At 38.2% G+C, this 15,528-nt stretch overlaps 1 protein-coding gene across 6 annotated transcripts in view; it reads right to left on the reverse strand.

The window, feature by feature from the left end:
- The window catches only part of KDM6A (lysine demethylase 6A), a 287,092-nt gene that overhangs the window by 33,838 nt on the left and 237,726 nt on the right, over positions 1–15,528 (reverse strand). The window lies entirely within an intron of this gene.

Genomic DNA, 15,528 nt, shown 5'->3' on the forward strand with positions numbered 1-15,528 from the left:
GCACTCAACTTCTAAATCTTTCTTGTGAAGCACAGTAAGACTAAATTATTGTGCTTGAAGATTAGTGAAGTGAGAATTAACGAAGATATACTGCATTTTTTTTTGTCTAGGAGTGGGACTATACAGTTACTTTTAAATACAAAATTAATAATCCTTTCCCCCCAAACAAAGATGACATTTTATATGCATATAAACATATGGGGCTTAAATATCATTTAAATTCTTTAGTCTTCTCTAACCTGCAAGGATAAATGTTTAAAACAGTATTTATTTTAAAAGAAAAGTGATGCCAAGAGGACTTACTTGGGGTACTGAAATATTCTCAATCTCTAATTGACATGGCCCTCTTTCAGACTAGAAATAGTCACAAAATCTTTCCCAACAAATGATCAGTACAAATAACCCTCTGTCACACACTATCATTCAACACAAGAGTACAGATAAGAACTTGGAGAAAGGGCATCATCAAAATTCATCATGATGTATTCTAACTCTGATGTATGAAAAGTTACACATGTAGCTCTGCATCAGAGTTAAGGATATGTGATCAAATGTTAGTGAATACCAATCATTGTACTGCATTTATTTTACTTGCTAAACTAATCTGATACTAGTTCTGTTTCTGATGTAGTAAATTCAGAAATTAATTGGAATGACTGCAGAACAGTGGAATCAAATCCAAACAAAACAAGACAACCTGTGCTGATGCAATGCAGTGTTTGAAATTTTATAGTCCTAAGGAGAAGAAACTCAAAATTATTACTCCTATGGCTACTATAATTTTGCTTCCCACAGCACATATAGTTCTGCAGTTGGTATTATTGCATATTATTATTTGTAAAGTGATATATCACCTAGGAGTGCAGTCAGGAACCAGTACCCCACTGCGCTGTCATAAAAACACAGAACAAAAAGACAGTCCCTGCCTCAAACAGGTTCCAATTTTAATGCCTTAATGTATCATGTTCACTTTGCCTATTATAGTTGCTGCGCAAAGCCCTGACTCAGCACAGCACTTACACATGTGCTTAAATCTGTTAGAAAAGCATGTGCTTAAATGCATTGCTCAATCAGGGCTTAAAATATCAAACAATGTTGTGGTTGTACTTGATGATTGCACAATGAAATATACCTACCAAGTAACACTTATTGCTGGGTGGTAGTTGAACTGGACTGGACATCTGTCACTCGAGAGGTGAGTAGGGTTATGCAACCAGAAGGTGGGTTGGACTATTGTTAGTGAGATGTCCACACACTCAAAAGATTTACAATCTTTTGATCACAAATTGACTGGTGCCTGCTTTAGGATTGCAATCCCAAGCATACAATGTGCCCTTCAGAGCTGGTGACATGCTAAATTGGACACTTTTTTAGTACCAAACACATGCATCTATTTCAGGGGTTCTCAAACATCATTGCACTGAGACCCCCTTCTGACAACAAAAATTATTACATGACACTAGGAGTGGGGCCAAACCTGAAACTTGAGCCCTGCTGCCCTAGGCGGGCAGCCAAAGCCAAAACCCAAGGGCTTCAGCCTTGGGTAGGGGAAATGTAGCCTGAGCCTTGCCACTCAAGGCTGAAGCCACTCTTGGGCTTCGGCCCCGGGCCCCAGCAAGTCTAATGTCAGTCCTGGCAACCTCATTAAAACAGGGTCCTGACTCACTTTGAGGTCCCAACTCCCAGTTTGAGAACCGCTGATCTACTTGCAAGCAAGACAGATCTTGAATGGTCAAGATTAAAATTGAGCAGTCTTAAAAAACCCACAACTGTATGTTCTATTTCACCATGCAATGCCCCGATACACTCATATGCATAACTGAAGAGACATTAAAAGTTCAGTATAAATGAAGGAACATTTTGTTATTTCTAATCACCTGTCTTCAAACACTTGAAATAAACTTGCTCTTTGTTGTATGTTAAGTCAATGGCAAGTTTTGAATCAATTATTTTAATTATATGACCACTTCATAGCATGTGATTTCCCCCCCTAAATTATGAAAATACCTTCTTCACATTTGGATACTAAAAAAATAGATGAATAGATTTTCTTCAAACCTTACAAATAGAAAATCACTCATTTGTTTGGGCAGAGAAGAACCATTAGAAATTTCTATGGGAACAAAGAAATCGGAATGGACAAACTGTTCATCATATTTAGTATTCTGTGCCTAGCAGTGGTCCATGCCATATGTTTCAGAGGAAAGTGCAGTAAATCTCAGACAACTATTCAACAACCTGTTCCTAAGGGAATTTTCTTTCCCATAGATATTTCCTGAGACATTATACCCCCTAATAAAAAAACCCTATAATTGTGGATGTTGCCGTTATGCAAATACATTTCTAATCCTTTTTAAAATCCTATTAAGCTCTTGACCTCAATAACATAAGGCTGAGAGATTCACAGGTTATTTATACATTGTGTAAAAGTAGCATTTCATTTTTTAAATCAGTTTTAAATGCGTCTTTCAATTTCACTAGGTATCACCTTGTTCTTATGTTATCTGAGTTATTTATTATTTCACATACCTTTATCAAGTTGCCACTTATTCTCCTGTCTAAATTTAACAGGTCTCTTTTCAATCTCTCCTCAGATGAAACTTTTCATATCTCTATTTTTTTATTTTTGCTCATCTCTGGACTCCTAGCTTTGCTATACTTCTTTGAAAGCCAAACTGAACCTTTAGCCCAGGTCAGGGCATATCATCACTATGCAATGATATCGTAACATTTTCTATCCCATTCTTTACACCTCTGTAGTGGTGTCCCTTATGTCTTGCCATGCCTCAGTTTCCCTGCTGGTTGATAGTCTACCTTCTCAGTGATTGTGTAGTTCAGTTCACAAGCCAAACCAAAAACTTTCCCCCTTCCAGGTTACACAAAGTGCACATGAAAGAAAAGTCCAAACACAAAACCTTCACCTAGTCTCTGTCGCTATGCCACAGCTGTCCCCCTTAGAGTCTGCCTGAACTTTTCCCCTGGGTGTAAGATTACCAGTTTAGTCTTTCACTCCTTGACTGCAGGGATCCTTTATTCTTTAGTTGGCAGAGTCCACCCTCTCTTACAGAATACATCACCTGCAGATGGCACTACTGAGGCAAAGGAACTCATGCCCTCTATCTACCACAGGCTCCAACTGATGAAGTAACTGTCCACTCCAGCCTCAACGCCTCTGTTTCACTCCTCCTCCTAAAGCTACCTCCTATATTTGCTTGTCTGCCAAGCTTCTCTCTGGCCCCTTTCTGGTCTTCTCTGGTAGATCCTTCTGTGATGGGGTGGGTTTCCCACACCAAACCTGAGAGAGTTGAATTAGGCCAGACAGGCCCAATCAGCCAATTAAGCAGCAAATGGGGGTGATTTGGGCTGTGTAGAGAGTGCTAGTTAGAAGGAAGCTCATCCGTGAGTGAACAGGCAGGGCTTCTATAAAGCCAGGAGGCTGGCAACAGTGTGAGCTAAACTGCCAGAAGTAGCAGCAATGAGTACAGCATAACCTGACACATTCCCGAACAATCTCGTTATTAATGGAAGTCCCACCAAAGGCAGCTGCACTCTCTAAGCTCTGCCCTCTCTTTCTTACCACAGAAAGACCCTCAACATGTCTGCCACTTGCCTCATCCTTGGTCTCTTTCCACACTCAGCAAAAGAGAATTATAAATAAATAAATAAATAAATAATCCCAGTCTCTTCCTTAGCATGCATTACTGTCAAGCTTACCAGATTTTCCTTGTCATGGCCAAAATAGGGACTAGGTCTCTAGCTTCCCTTAAAGGGATAGAAAGAACGTCTTCCTTTTTTTGTTTGGTTTTTGGTTTTTCTGACCTCTCTGCGCTAGGAGTGGATGTTTTCTTTCATAATTAAGTACGAAGCTGACAGTGAAGAGTTACAAAAGGTCTCACAAAACTGGATGACTGGGCAACAAAATGGCTGATGAAATTCAGTGTTGATAAGTGCAACTATATGTACAAAATAATGGGGTCTAAATTAGCTGTTACCACTCAAAAAAGATCTTGGAGTCATCATGGATAGTTCTCTGAAAAAGTCTGCTTAATGAGCAGCAGCAGTCAAAACAGTGAATGGAACGTTAGAAACAATTAAGAAAGGGGCCGATAACACAGAAAATATCATAATGCCACTATATAAATTCATGGTATGCCAACATCTTGAATACTGCGTGCAGTTCTGGTCACATCACCATATATTCAAATTGGAAAAGGTACAGAGAAGGGTAAAAAACAGGATTGGGGTATGAAACAGCTTCCATATGAGGACAGACTAAAAAGATAGATTGCTCTACTTAGACAAGAGATGACTAAGGGGAATTATGATAGCAGTCTATAAAATAATGAATGGTATGAAGAAAGTGAATAGGGGCATGTTATTTATCTCTTCACATAACACAAGAACCACTGGTCACCCTATAAAATTAATAGGCAGCAGGTTTAACAAACAAAAGGAAGTACTTCTTCATACAACACACAGTCAACCTGGAGAACTCACTGGCAGCAGCTGTTGTGAAGCCCAAAGCATAACTGGGTTAAAAAAAGAATTAGATAAGATCATAGAGGATAGGTCCATCAAAATGTCTATTAGCCAAGATGGCCAGGGTGGCAACCCCATGCTCCAGGTGTCCCCAAACTTATGCCTGCCAGAAACAGAGACTGAACAATGGGATGGGATCATTCAATAGTTTCCCTATTCTGTTCATTACCTCTAAAACATCTGCCACTGGCCACTATTGAAAGACAAGATACTGGGCTAGATGGACCATTGATCTGACCCAGTATGCGTATTCTTATGTTCAGCATTCTGCAGTGACCCTGAGTATGTCTGCTAAATGGTGAGATTTAATTTTGAACTCAAATGTGTATGAGTTCAGATTAATCCTTCCAATGTACATTACCTTAATTTGTCTACACTGAATTTCAGCTACCATTAAGTTGTCCAATCATTCTGCTTTGTTAGGTCCCTCTGTAATTCTTCAAAGATTTCTTTTTTTTGACTATTCTAAATAACTCATCTGCAAATATTGCCAATCTGCATTCATCTCCTTTTAAAAATCATTATTAAATATATTTAACACATGCCAGTCTTCCTATTTATTGTATGTGTGTGCGCGCGCACATATACTTCTGTATATTAAGACCTATAAGATTTTTCCAGAAAGAAATAAAATGTCCTTGTCCCTCTTTAAAAAAAAAAAACAAAACAAAAAACCCCCACTGAAATATCAGCAATCTTAAATCCGGTTGCATGGATGAATTTGTGCGGGTTTCAGAGGATGCAAATGTTAAGTTTCCATGTTTAACTGAAGGAGGGATAAAGATGAATCTTTAACAAAGGCATTCTTTCTCTCATATGTCAATTCGACACTCAAACAGAAGTTAACAAAAACTAATAGTTCAGTTGACTAAAAATTAAACGCTCAAACTTCACATCCAGCTCTCGTGCTACCATTTTACTAATTCAACAGTCATTCACAGCAGACAAGACCAGAATTTCTAACTAATAAAAAAAGAAGAAAAAAAATCTTTTTGGTAACAGTCCTCTTAGATTTTCTACACCATAAAAACAAAACAAAAAGTGCATATTTTTTTCTTCCTCTCCCTCCATCTTTAGCCTTTTGTTATGTTGAATAAACCATTTACTCCTACTATATTTTCTGTCTCATAGCCAGTTTCTAATTCATAACAGAATTTTACCTCTCACCCCAGCGAATTTGTTTCCTTAATAGCCTTTTGTGATGGACTATGTCAAAGGCTTTGGAAAGTCCAAATGAATATCAAAGAGTACTACTTTATGCTTTGCTGAAGTGCCCTAAGAATTTTAGCTTATTGATAAGTCAGTTTTCTTTTTCAGAACAGGGTAATCTAGGTGTTTTGTAACTGCCTGCCTTTAGATATGAACTGATGATTATGTTAGTATTTATTTTTAAGTTCAGTATTTCTCTTATGGGTAGTTTATTTTGTGAGATTTGTATATCAATGTTTCCTGTTATTTTTCTGATTAAAAACATTTTAATTGTAAATGGGCTGTCTAATGGAGGATGCATTTGCAAAGATGCCTTCCAATTGCAATTATTGCTATATTTTTTTTGTCCTTGGTCAAGAGGACCTGCAGATTTTGCATCTGTCTGTTTGGTGTTCTTCCCCCAGACACTTCAGGAATGTGTTGTGGGGGTCGCCCGTTGGCATGGGTTTACTGCAGGTCCCATGTGGTTTAAACTCTTGGTCTTGAGGCATGCCCCAGAGCTGAGGAAAGGAAAGGGACAGTGTGGAATCCCGGTCCCTAACTAAAAATGGAACTCTAAACTAAGAACTGAAACCTACGCTAAACCTAAAGAACAAGCTAAAGGAAGCACTTACGAGGCAAGTGAACGCTGTTCCATCGACTGTCACTGGCAGTAAGAAGGAACTGAAGGGGGTCAGGTCGGCAGGGTCATATACTGAGCACCATAAAGGCGCCACTCAAGGGGGCTCCAAGGCTGACCTGACAGGTGCTGCTAAGGGAAAACTTTCTGACAATCATGCATGCGGCGTGTGCCTACCTGACCGGAATTGACGTGAACAAGCACTCGGAGAACCACCACACTTATGCCTGCTTTGGTTCATTGTCACTTCTGCTCACAACAGATAAAATAAGTACATCAAACTATACTTAAATTCACAGTATCCATCAGAAGTAGGCTATTTGTTAGTGGCAGCAACATCATCTATTCACATACTACCAGTGGAGGACTTAACGTTTTCAATCAGACAAGCATCACATACTGTACTGGATTATGGACTTCCTTGAAAAATGTTTCAGAATACATGATCTAATATGTTAGCAGAATATTTCATTTTTTCCAACTTTCTCACTAAAAATATTGTCCTACTAAAATGGTGTGCAGGTGAGAAGGTTCTGCATCACAAGGGGTGGGCAACATTTCTCACAAGGTTGGTGTTTCCACAAGGCTGGCAAGTTGGTGCCAGCAGAGCTCAGTTTGCCTGTGAGATGGCCTGTGTCCCTTTCCCCTGGCATTCTTGGTGCTTAGATCAGGGGAAACAGTGGTCTTTCACTTGCTGCTTGGGAAAAATATTATTAGCAGTAAGGGTGTGATCTAGAGGAAAGAAAGCACAAATTATAAAAGGGGTGGGGATGGTTGTTGGAGCACATTTTTCCCACCCTCCCAGCAGCTGGAGAGAGAGCTGGAGAATTTGGAGCTCCCTAAGTAGCCCAGGCTTACAGAAAAGATTTGGAATCTTGAGCGTCCTGTAGACAGCATTCTAGTGTAGTGCCTTCCTAAAAGCATATGCATGTGAAGGGTATCTAGATGTCTCTCAACATGGCTCAGCTCCAAATCACACTGGTGCACAACTTCCTTCAAACTTTAAACAGAATAGGCCTAGACGAATATTAATCTAACTAGTAGGTGTTAGAATTTTCTGTCTAAATTCTTTTAGTTATTGACTGAAGAGTTGAAAAAGTATAGTAGGGAAGCAAAATTCTGGATTACTCATTATTTCTGTAAAATATGAGTTAGACAGGATGGGCACACACTGGGAAGTTGTGGGGCTGAGGAAACGTCTCATCTTTCACAAATGAGCAAATTTCTGCAATAGTTTTAGTTTCCATTTTTCAGGATATTTTAATATTATGGCTCTCATCTTAAAGGAGGATCCCACGGCTTTGAGAGACCTTTTTTCTTAAAAGTGCAAAGTATGTATATACCTGCCAACACACACAACTGGCCAGAACAGACTCAGGTTTTTAATCTTTGACCCAACTAAAACTAGTTCCCACCACTATTCAGGGACTGTTGGCAGCACTTATTGACCTCTAAGCTACACTCTTTCCCACCTTCTGTAGCTGCTTCTCTCTCTCAAAGGCAGCCAGGCAGCTTTCATCTCCATTGCCTTGCTAAGCTAATACAGCTGAGGTGCAGGAGTGCTGAGCAGGTAGCCCACTGCTTACTGCCTGAAACTGTTTGGGCAAAGTATTAGGTGAATCCCTTGGAGCAGAAACCATATCTGCATGTATGGGAGAAGGACTACAGGAAATACAGGAAGAATCTTGGGGAGCAAAGGGGAGGATAAGACCTGATGACCACAGGAGAGAAAGGTGGAACAGCAATTTTTAAGGGACTGCTTTTCCAATAAGCTGGTGATTCTGGGGACAATTGAAATGTTTTATGTGCTTTCTTGTGAATTTTAGGTTATTTTTCTCTTTTTTTCCTCTCAGTATCACTATAAGCCGGGACTTTAAAATTGGCCAGAACAGACATTCAACTCTCCAGCATCTTCCAAACACACAGCTTATTTGAATGTTCTCTTAAACAAAGTAGACACTAACATGCAAAGCGAGCTAAGAGACTTTTTCTATTGTACCTTAAGAAAATATAAAGAGACTTTCTATTATAGTCCCCTTAACCCAGCAAAGCATATAACAGTTAAAGTTGATCTTAAGATTTATGGGTGTCCCAATAGCTGGAAAACGAGTAGAGACAATATCAAGTCATGGGAGAAGAAAAATGAGGATACCTTTGAGTTGCAAAGTTTGCAGAGGATATAGAGGGTTTTGTGTATGTTTAAACATCCGCCCTAGCATCACATTTGTCCACTAAACTAAAACCTTCAGTTTCTTAAATTTGCAATACTTACATTACTGGCATTTCAATGTTCTGTGTTTTTTCATATTTATTATATATTACTAAAATTTTTAAATGACATTACAATGCAGCCACAGGTTTAAAATTAGAACGAAGATCAAAAACTACCCTGAATCATTATTCCCAGCTATCAGAAATAAAATATAATTTGGAATCTCTCTTTTGGCAAGGAGAACAAAACATAGGAGTAATACATATGACAAGCTATTACAAAATGAATGTAGTATACATGCTAGTCATTTTGCTACTGTATACATACTTCATGAGTTATTCTTTTGTTTTAAAAAGGGACCACTGGGTGTGATGGGCATTTTACTGAAATAGTTATAGTTTATCAAACATTCGACTAGAGAGTTAATAAAATTCTCATCCGCTACATAATAAAATCATGTATGATTTTGAGAGGCAGATTTTGAAGGTACAGAAAAAGGACAATTAAACCTCATGACAGTACTAAGAAAGAAAATCCATACATACTACCAATTCTGCAACACTGCAATAAAGTACAGTCTTGTTTATCCAAACCCTATTATCCAGACCTCTTCCTTGCCCCCAGACACAAGATACACGTTGTAGAGGGCATGTACCTTGTGCTGGAGGACAAGGAAGGGATTTAGTTAAGACAGAGGTTTGAATAATAGAGCAAAGACCACCAGACAGGACTACAAAGAGAACAATGATGATGAGCCCTGGCTGTAAGGGAGGGCACTCTGCAGCTGAATGGCTCCTACAGCAGGAAAGGGAGCCCTCTGTAGCCCCACTGTCATGAGAGTGAATGAGCGGGGGCTGTGACAGAGGAGGTGCAGAGGGTTCCTGAGTTGCTGCAGGGCTGGTGCTTGCAGCGATCGGTCACAAGATGCAGGTCCTGCAGCCCAGGGTGTCTCCTCTGCCCTACCAGAACTGGAGTCTATTCCATGCACCTACAGAGTTCAGACATCACTGGCTCTGCGATAGCATAAGGAGCCCTCTGCAGTCCTACTGTCATGGCAGTGAATGAGCAGGACACAGCAGAGAGTCACAGCCAGGACTGCGAGGGGGAGAAAGAAGAGAACAAGAAGCCTCCAGCAGCCTGGGAGGTCCGCCTTGCTGCTGAATGACTCCTAGCCCTCTTGATTATCTGATTAAAAACAGTGTCCTCCATGCTATTCGGATAATTGGAAGTATACTGTAGTTAAAGATTACATAAATTAGTGTCAGAAACTGAAGTTACTTTTAAAACTTTACACAACCAATTACATACAGATGGTCCCAATCTACAAACTCATAAAACCTTCACTTTTATAAGGATGACAGATGTAAATGCTTGAACTGGAAAGGAAGCAATACACTATTCCAGTTGATTTTTTTTTTTAAAGCTAGAACAAGATTTACCATTTGAAAAAAGATAGTCAATCACTGCCACGTGTCAACTTACAAAGCAAAACCTTGCTGAAGGATTTCTTTCTTTATACAAAGACAATCACTTCCAGACTCTTTGCCCACCAACAATTATTTGACTATCACTAAATATTTCAATTTTATCAGACTCAACAAAAAAAGTAATGAATATGACCCCCTTGCTCCTTGATCTATTACAGTTTGGGTCCACTATACTTCATGATTCCATATAGGAACAGATACAGAAATGCTCGCTGACTAGAAGATCAGCATCTCAGAAAGAATGGAGAATTAAGATTCATTGGCTCAGTTTGAAACCATTTATATTAAAAACAGTGTACACAATTTCCAATGGCCACTACATTCTGTCTGATATTATCAAGTCACAGGATGTCAGGCAAACGGCCTAGTAGTTCAAGTAATCAAATTAACATACAGAGATTTTTTTTGTGTTTAATCTATTTGTGAGGGTGCAGTGGGGGAAGGTTATGAAAATGTTTCATTGCTGTCATAATGCCATAAAGATTAAAGTTTATTTATTACATATTAACAATCAAAAACTTCTAGGGTGAAATACATTACAGAATGGTTTAATTATTTAAAAAAGCAAGCATTATAAATCCAGGAAATTCAGAATAAAGGTTACACTTAAAAGAAACCCAAACATGCAGAGATATGGAAAGTTAGGGTAGCAAAACAACCTTAATTCTGCCTCCCGTATGACATCATACAATATGCTTATGATTAAGGCATTTTAGTGTTTGTAGCTCCAGCTTAGATTAAACTGATTATGAAAGACATTCTTTTTTTTTTCCTTCTCATTTTTTTTTCCTTTAAGGTGTTAATACAAGTTAAAGTTGCCTGAGTGCCCTAACTGTGCACTTCTATACGTTAATGTTTGGATTTCTTTTAAGTTTAACCTTAACTTTGAAATTCCAGGGTTTGTAGTGCTTTGTTTTTGAAAAGTTGCATTGTCCCGCTAAGTTATTTTGCTCTAAACCTTCACTACTGATATAGTACTCTCAACCTTATCTCTATTTTAACTTAATTTTTGTCAGGTAATTTCCTGTTAAAAATTACAAATTTCATACATTTTCAATGAACAAGAAACGCCCCAAAAATTACCATGTGATATTTATAATGATTTGGACATATAAGATGTAAAAAGCTTTTAAGGTTTAATATTATTTTAATTTTAATGTTTAGGGTCAGATTCAGTAAGATATCCTGGGTGCCTTATACCACAACAGACCAGCACAAATCTGACAAAACGTTCTCCTCATTTTCCTTTATGTCCTGCACCCTTCATATACCTCATGTACAAACTCCATCCCCTAGTTTACCTCTCCTTCCTGCCCTCATTGTTGAGAAGCTCTAAGTTTAATAGGTAGAATATTTCCTTTTTTTTTTTTTTTTTTTTTTTTGATATTTTTCATAACAGTTCTGTCAGTTGAGGCTGAAGAATTAAATACTCTCCGAGAAATTAACAAAACTGCTCTCTCTGAAAATGATTGTCATTCCCCATTATTGTCAAAGGCAATTGAGACCAAAGGCTGCCTTAATTAACATATCCTTTTTCAAAGTGGCTACTGCCTACTATTTTTCCCAATCGGATTGCTGCCAGGCTGCCTCTTATGAAGGTGGTCCCAAAGCTGTCAGAAGGCAAAAGAGAAGCACTGTGATGATCAGGAAAACGAAGACTGCAGTAATCTTTTGCTAAGAAAACAATGTGTGGTCCCAATCTCCTTAGGAACAATAGGAGATGGCAGCCATTTTGAAAAGATGGCAATTCTTTATGGAATTCTTTAAAGAACATTATTCAGGCTCTGCTGAAAGAGAAACTTACATAAGCAGAATAATGCCAAAAAATGACCATTAATCTTAAAACACAACTTTGAATGTAGCCTATGCAAAACATTTCAGTGGGCTTTAACTATCAGGGAAGCTTGAAGAGTATGTATTATTCAGTTATTCAGATCATTCAGGACAAAAAACCCCACTGATATTGGGTGCTAAATTTTCTAAAGGACCAACTTTTAGATTAATTTTAACTGAAACTAATTATTTATTTGTAATTTCTTTTAAGAGTTATTCTGTACTCAAAAAGTGCTGTAATTTTGGAGCCATGATAATTGCACCCGATATCACAAGTGAAATTCTCTCATAAAAGACCCCGACTATTATACAGTGGCCAAAAGCTTTACAAAACAATGTTACATGCATTTTCTACTATGCCTATTTGCTTTTAATAATCTTCAAATACTTTATATTAATCACTATTGCAGCCTATAAAAAAGTGCATGCTGCTGAAATCCATGTTGCCTGCTGCATAATCCAACAGTCATTACTATAGAAATATTCCTTAAAATGCATCTGAGCTTCAAATTTTATTTAGAAATAACTAGTAATTGCAAAAATAGCAGGCTATTGATCAAATCAAAGTGATTCATACAGAAACTAGCGACAGGGAATCTCAGGACTTTCAGGTAAGATAAGCATCCAAACTTGTGGGTATTTAACTGAACCTCATGGATTGCAAGATCTGTATATTTCTCATGAAAAGAGTCTCCTATGCTATTTCAGCACTACTCCTTCTGACCCAAACCAGGAAGTGCAAAAGTGCAATAAAAGTTCTTGGCCAACGGGAGCTGCGGAGCTGGCGCTTGGGGGCTGCGCAGAGCCTCCCTGGCCACCCCTGCGCCTAGGAGCCAGAGAGCCATGCTGCTGCTTCTGGGAGCTGCCTGAGGTGAGCGCTGCCCGGAGCCCACGCCCCCTCCCATGCACCAGGACTTTTAATGACCCAGTGAGCGGTGTATGCAGCTTTATCCAGCTAGCTAACACAAATCTAGAGAGCCGAGACCCTTTAGTCTCAAAAAGAACGAATCTTAGTCTCAAAAAGAACGAATTCAGCTGTTTTAAGTAAGTAGGTCTTAAGAATCCTATGCATATCAAGACTGACAAAAGCATGTGGGAATCATATGTCAAATTCAACAGAGACAAGACAGGACTTTAGAACATTATTTGGAAAAAAACCTAAATCATGATCATTAGGGCCACACTGCATGCAAAGAACCTCACAAATAAACAGACTTTTCTTACCTCTCAAATTTTATTCTAAACACAAGATGAAATAAGAAAGCAAGAAAGAGTGTGGTGGAGAGTAGGTGGAGACGAAAGCTCAGGGAGCACAAGGAGTATAAAAAAGTTTTGCAGTTATTTAAGAATGTAACATGCATGTCTTAGAATTAATGTGGTAAGTACACTTTTTTTTTAAAACTACAATTAATTTTAAACATATCTTTATTTTGGGCCTGGCATCAAGGATGTGGGAGTGGTATGTGAAAGAAGGGGAATATGGAGAAGGCAGGAAACTGAAAAGGGACAGATAAAGTGGAGAGAGAAGTTAAGAATCAGGAAGATGAGAATGCAGTGAAATATGGATCACTAATGGTGACCACAGTCCTAGGATGTACAGTATTATGGAAAATCTGAAAGAATGCAGGTTCTAATGGTGCAGGTACAGAAGAGAATTTGAAAATGCTGCTGGCACTGTGGATGCTGCTCCAGGGCACCAATAGGGGAGCTGGGTGATGTGGAGATGGCATTGCTACAGAACAAGGAGGACTTAGCGCACAATTCCACAAAGAGGTCAGCCTGAGGAAACAGTTAAACAAATATCCCTGATTTCTCTGGATAACTTAAAACACTTACTCATAGACTTATCAACTATCTTTTTCACATCCTGGATTTCCTAGTAACCATCAAGTATTATTTTAACTAACATGGAGATTGGCAGGATTTTTGTCTTTTAGTTTCTATGAAAATAAGTAGACAGCTGGAATTCTGTTATTTCCATCTCAGGTATTTTAAGTCTCAGCCACATTCATAACTGCCCACCAAGATCCTGCACAGGAGCAACGGAAAAAAACCCATGGAAGTGGACCAAATTATGCCAATGCACAGATGCACTTGCAGACTCTTATTCTTTGGGGATAGGGAATTTCCCGTCACTGCTGTTCATTTAACAGGGACATGGTTAGAAATATTTGCTAGAAATTTTGGCTAAAAATAGCTTAATAGAATTTCAGTATAAAGCCAAAAAGTTTTCTTCTGCTACTCTGTCCTGCAGCAAGGCAGGAACAGGGAAACAAGTGAGGGAGTGTGGTTTAGCTGACTAGGAGAAGACATTGGTTGCTAACATGCCTATCAAGAAGGGTCTCAGTCATGGTGGTAACAAAGGCACAGAAAAGACACTGATACGCTACCACCATTATTTGGGATGATGAGAGTATTATTCTATTGTCAAGTCTCCTATTATTATCTCACATTTTATTTGAATTCACTGCCTTTTTAATAAATAATGGTCAAGCTTATTGACTGAAGCCAGAATTGAATACTGTACCTTTGAGAATCACTTGCAGTATTGGTTAGACTTAAATTGCACAGTTCCACAGATTCAAATCTCTTCATTTCACAGCCATTCAAGAAAGAGGAAACCTTATATTGTATAAAGAAGTCAGCTATTTTAATGTTGATAGTAAAAAGACTTCAAACCTGTTTAAAGTAGTTTTCCCGATAAGTAGTAGTAATAGTTTTTAGAAAGAAAGAAATCATACAGTTCCACTATCTGATTTAAGGATATTAAAACCACTACCATCTTTGCTGAGATCTTCTGCCACCAAACTGGGTAAGTAATAATGACTTATACTAATTTATAATCCTGCCACAGCTGCACTAATCATTTGAACCAAGAAAAACTCTTGAAAATCAGCCTAACAGCAGTGCTGAACATTAGTTTCAATAAAAGAAAATCTGAAACCTCTTCTCTGAAAACTGTAACAAACATTTAATGTAGGAAACTAGCATTACACGAGCCTCAGAGGAGCTGAGATTGTGCTTTATAGAAAAACTCCCTACACTCAAGACAAGTATTTCATATAGTAGAGCAAAGATTAAAGAACAATTTTTCCCATTACAGGAACTATATCAGGTTTCTTTATATAAAGAGTAAATAACATCCCTACATAATAGAAAGAGACTTCTCAAATCATGAAAATATGTAGAAGTTATTTAAGGTAGTTATATTATGAACCTTTTTACAGGAGCACTATTTTCTCTAGAAGAAGGCTGCAATAATACAACAATGCTGGAATATCTGCTGAAGTATATATTTAATTTTGCTACTATAATATAATGATCACGCAATACAACGTTTCTAGCAGGGTGAGAGACATTCAACCATCATATTGTCTATCTGTAATGAGAGAAGCTCTCTCAAACAGATAGATTCTTACCAAACAAAAAGGAATACGGCTGCTGAAGTGTAAACATTGTATGGTGTTTTAAAATTATTTCATACTTTTTATTTTAATTTTTAAAACTTGAGAAACCCCTCCAAATTTCAAAACCACTTCCATAATTTGAATACGATAGACAGAAAAATTCCTCTTGACAAATAGCATCTAGCTCTACCAAGACTGTCTACTGGTATTTCCCTTTATGAC

The sequence above is a fragment of the Gopherus flavomarginatus genome, chromosome 1 (genome assembly GCF_025201925.1).
Source record: "Gopherus flavomarginatus isolate rGopFla2 chromosome 1, rGopFla2.mat.asm, whole genome shotgun sequence".
Classification (NCBI taxonomy): Eukaryota; Metazoa; Chordata; order Testudines; family Testudinidae; genus Gopherus; species Gopherus flavomarginatus.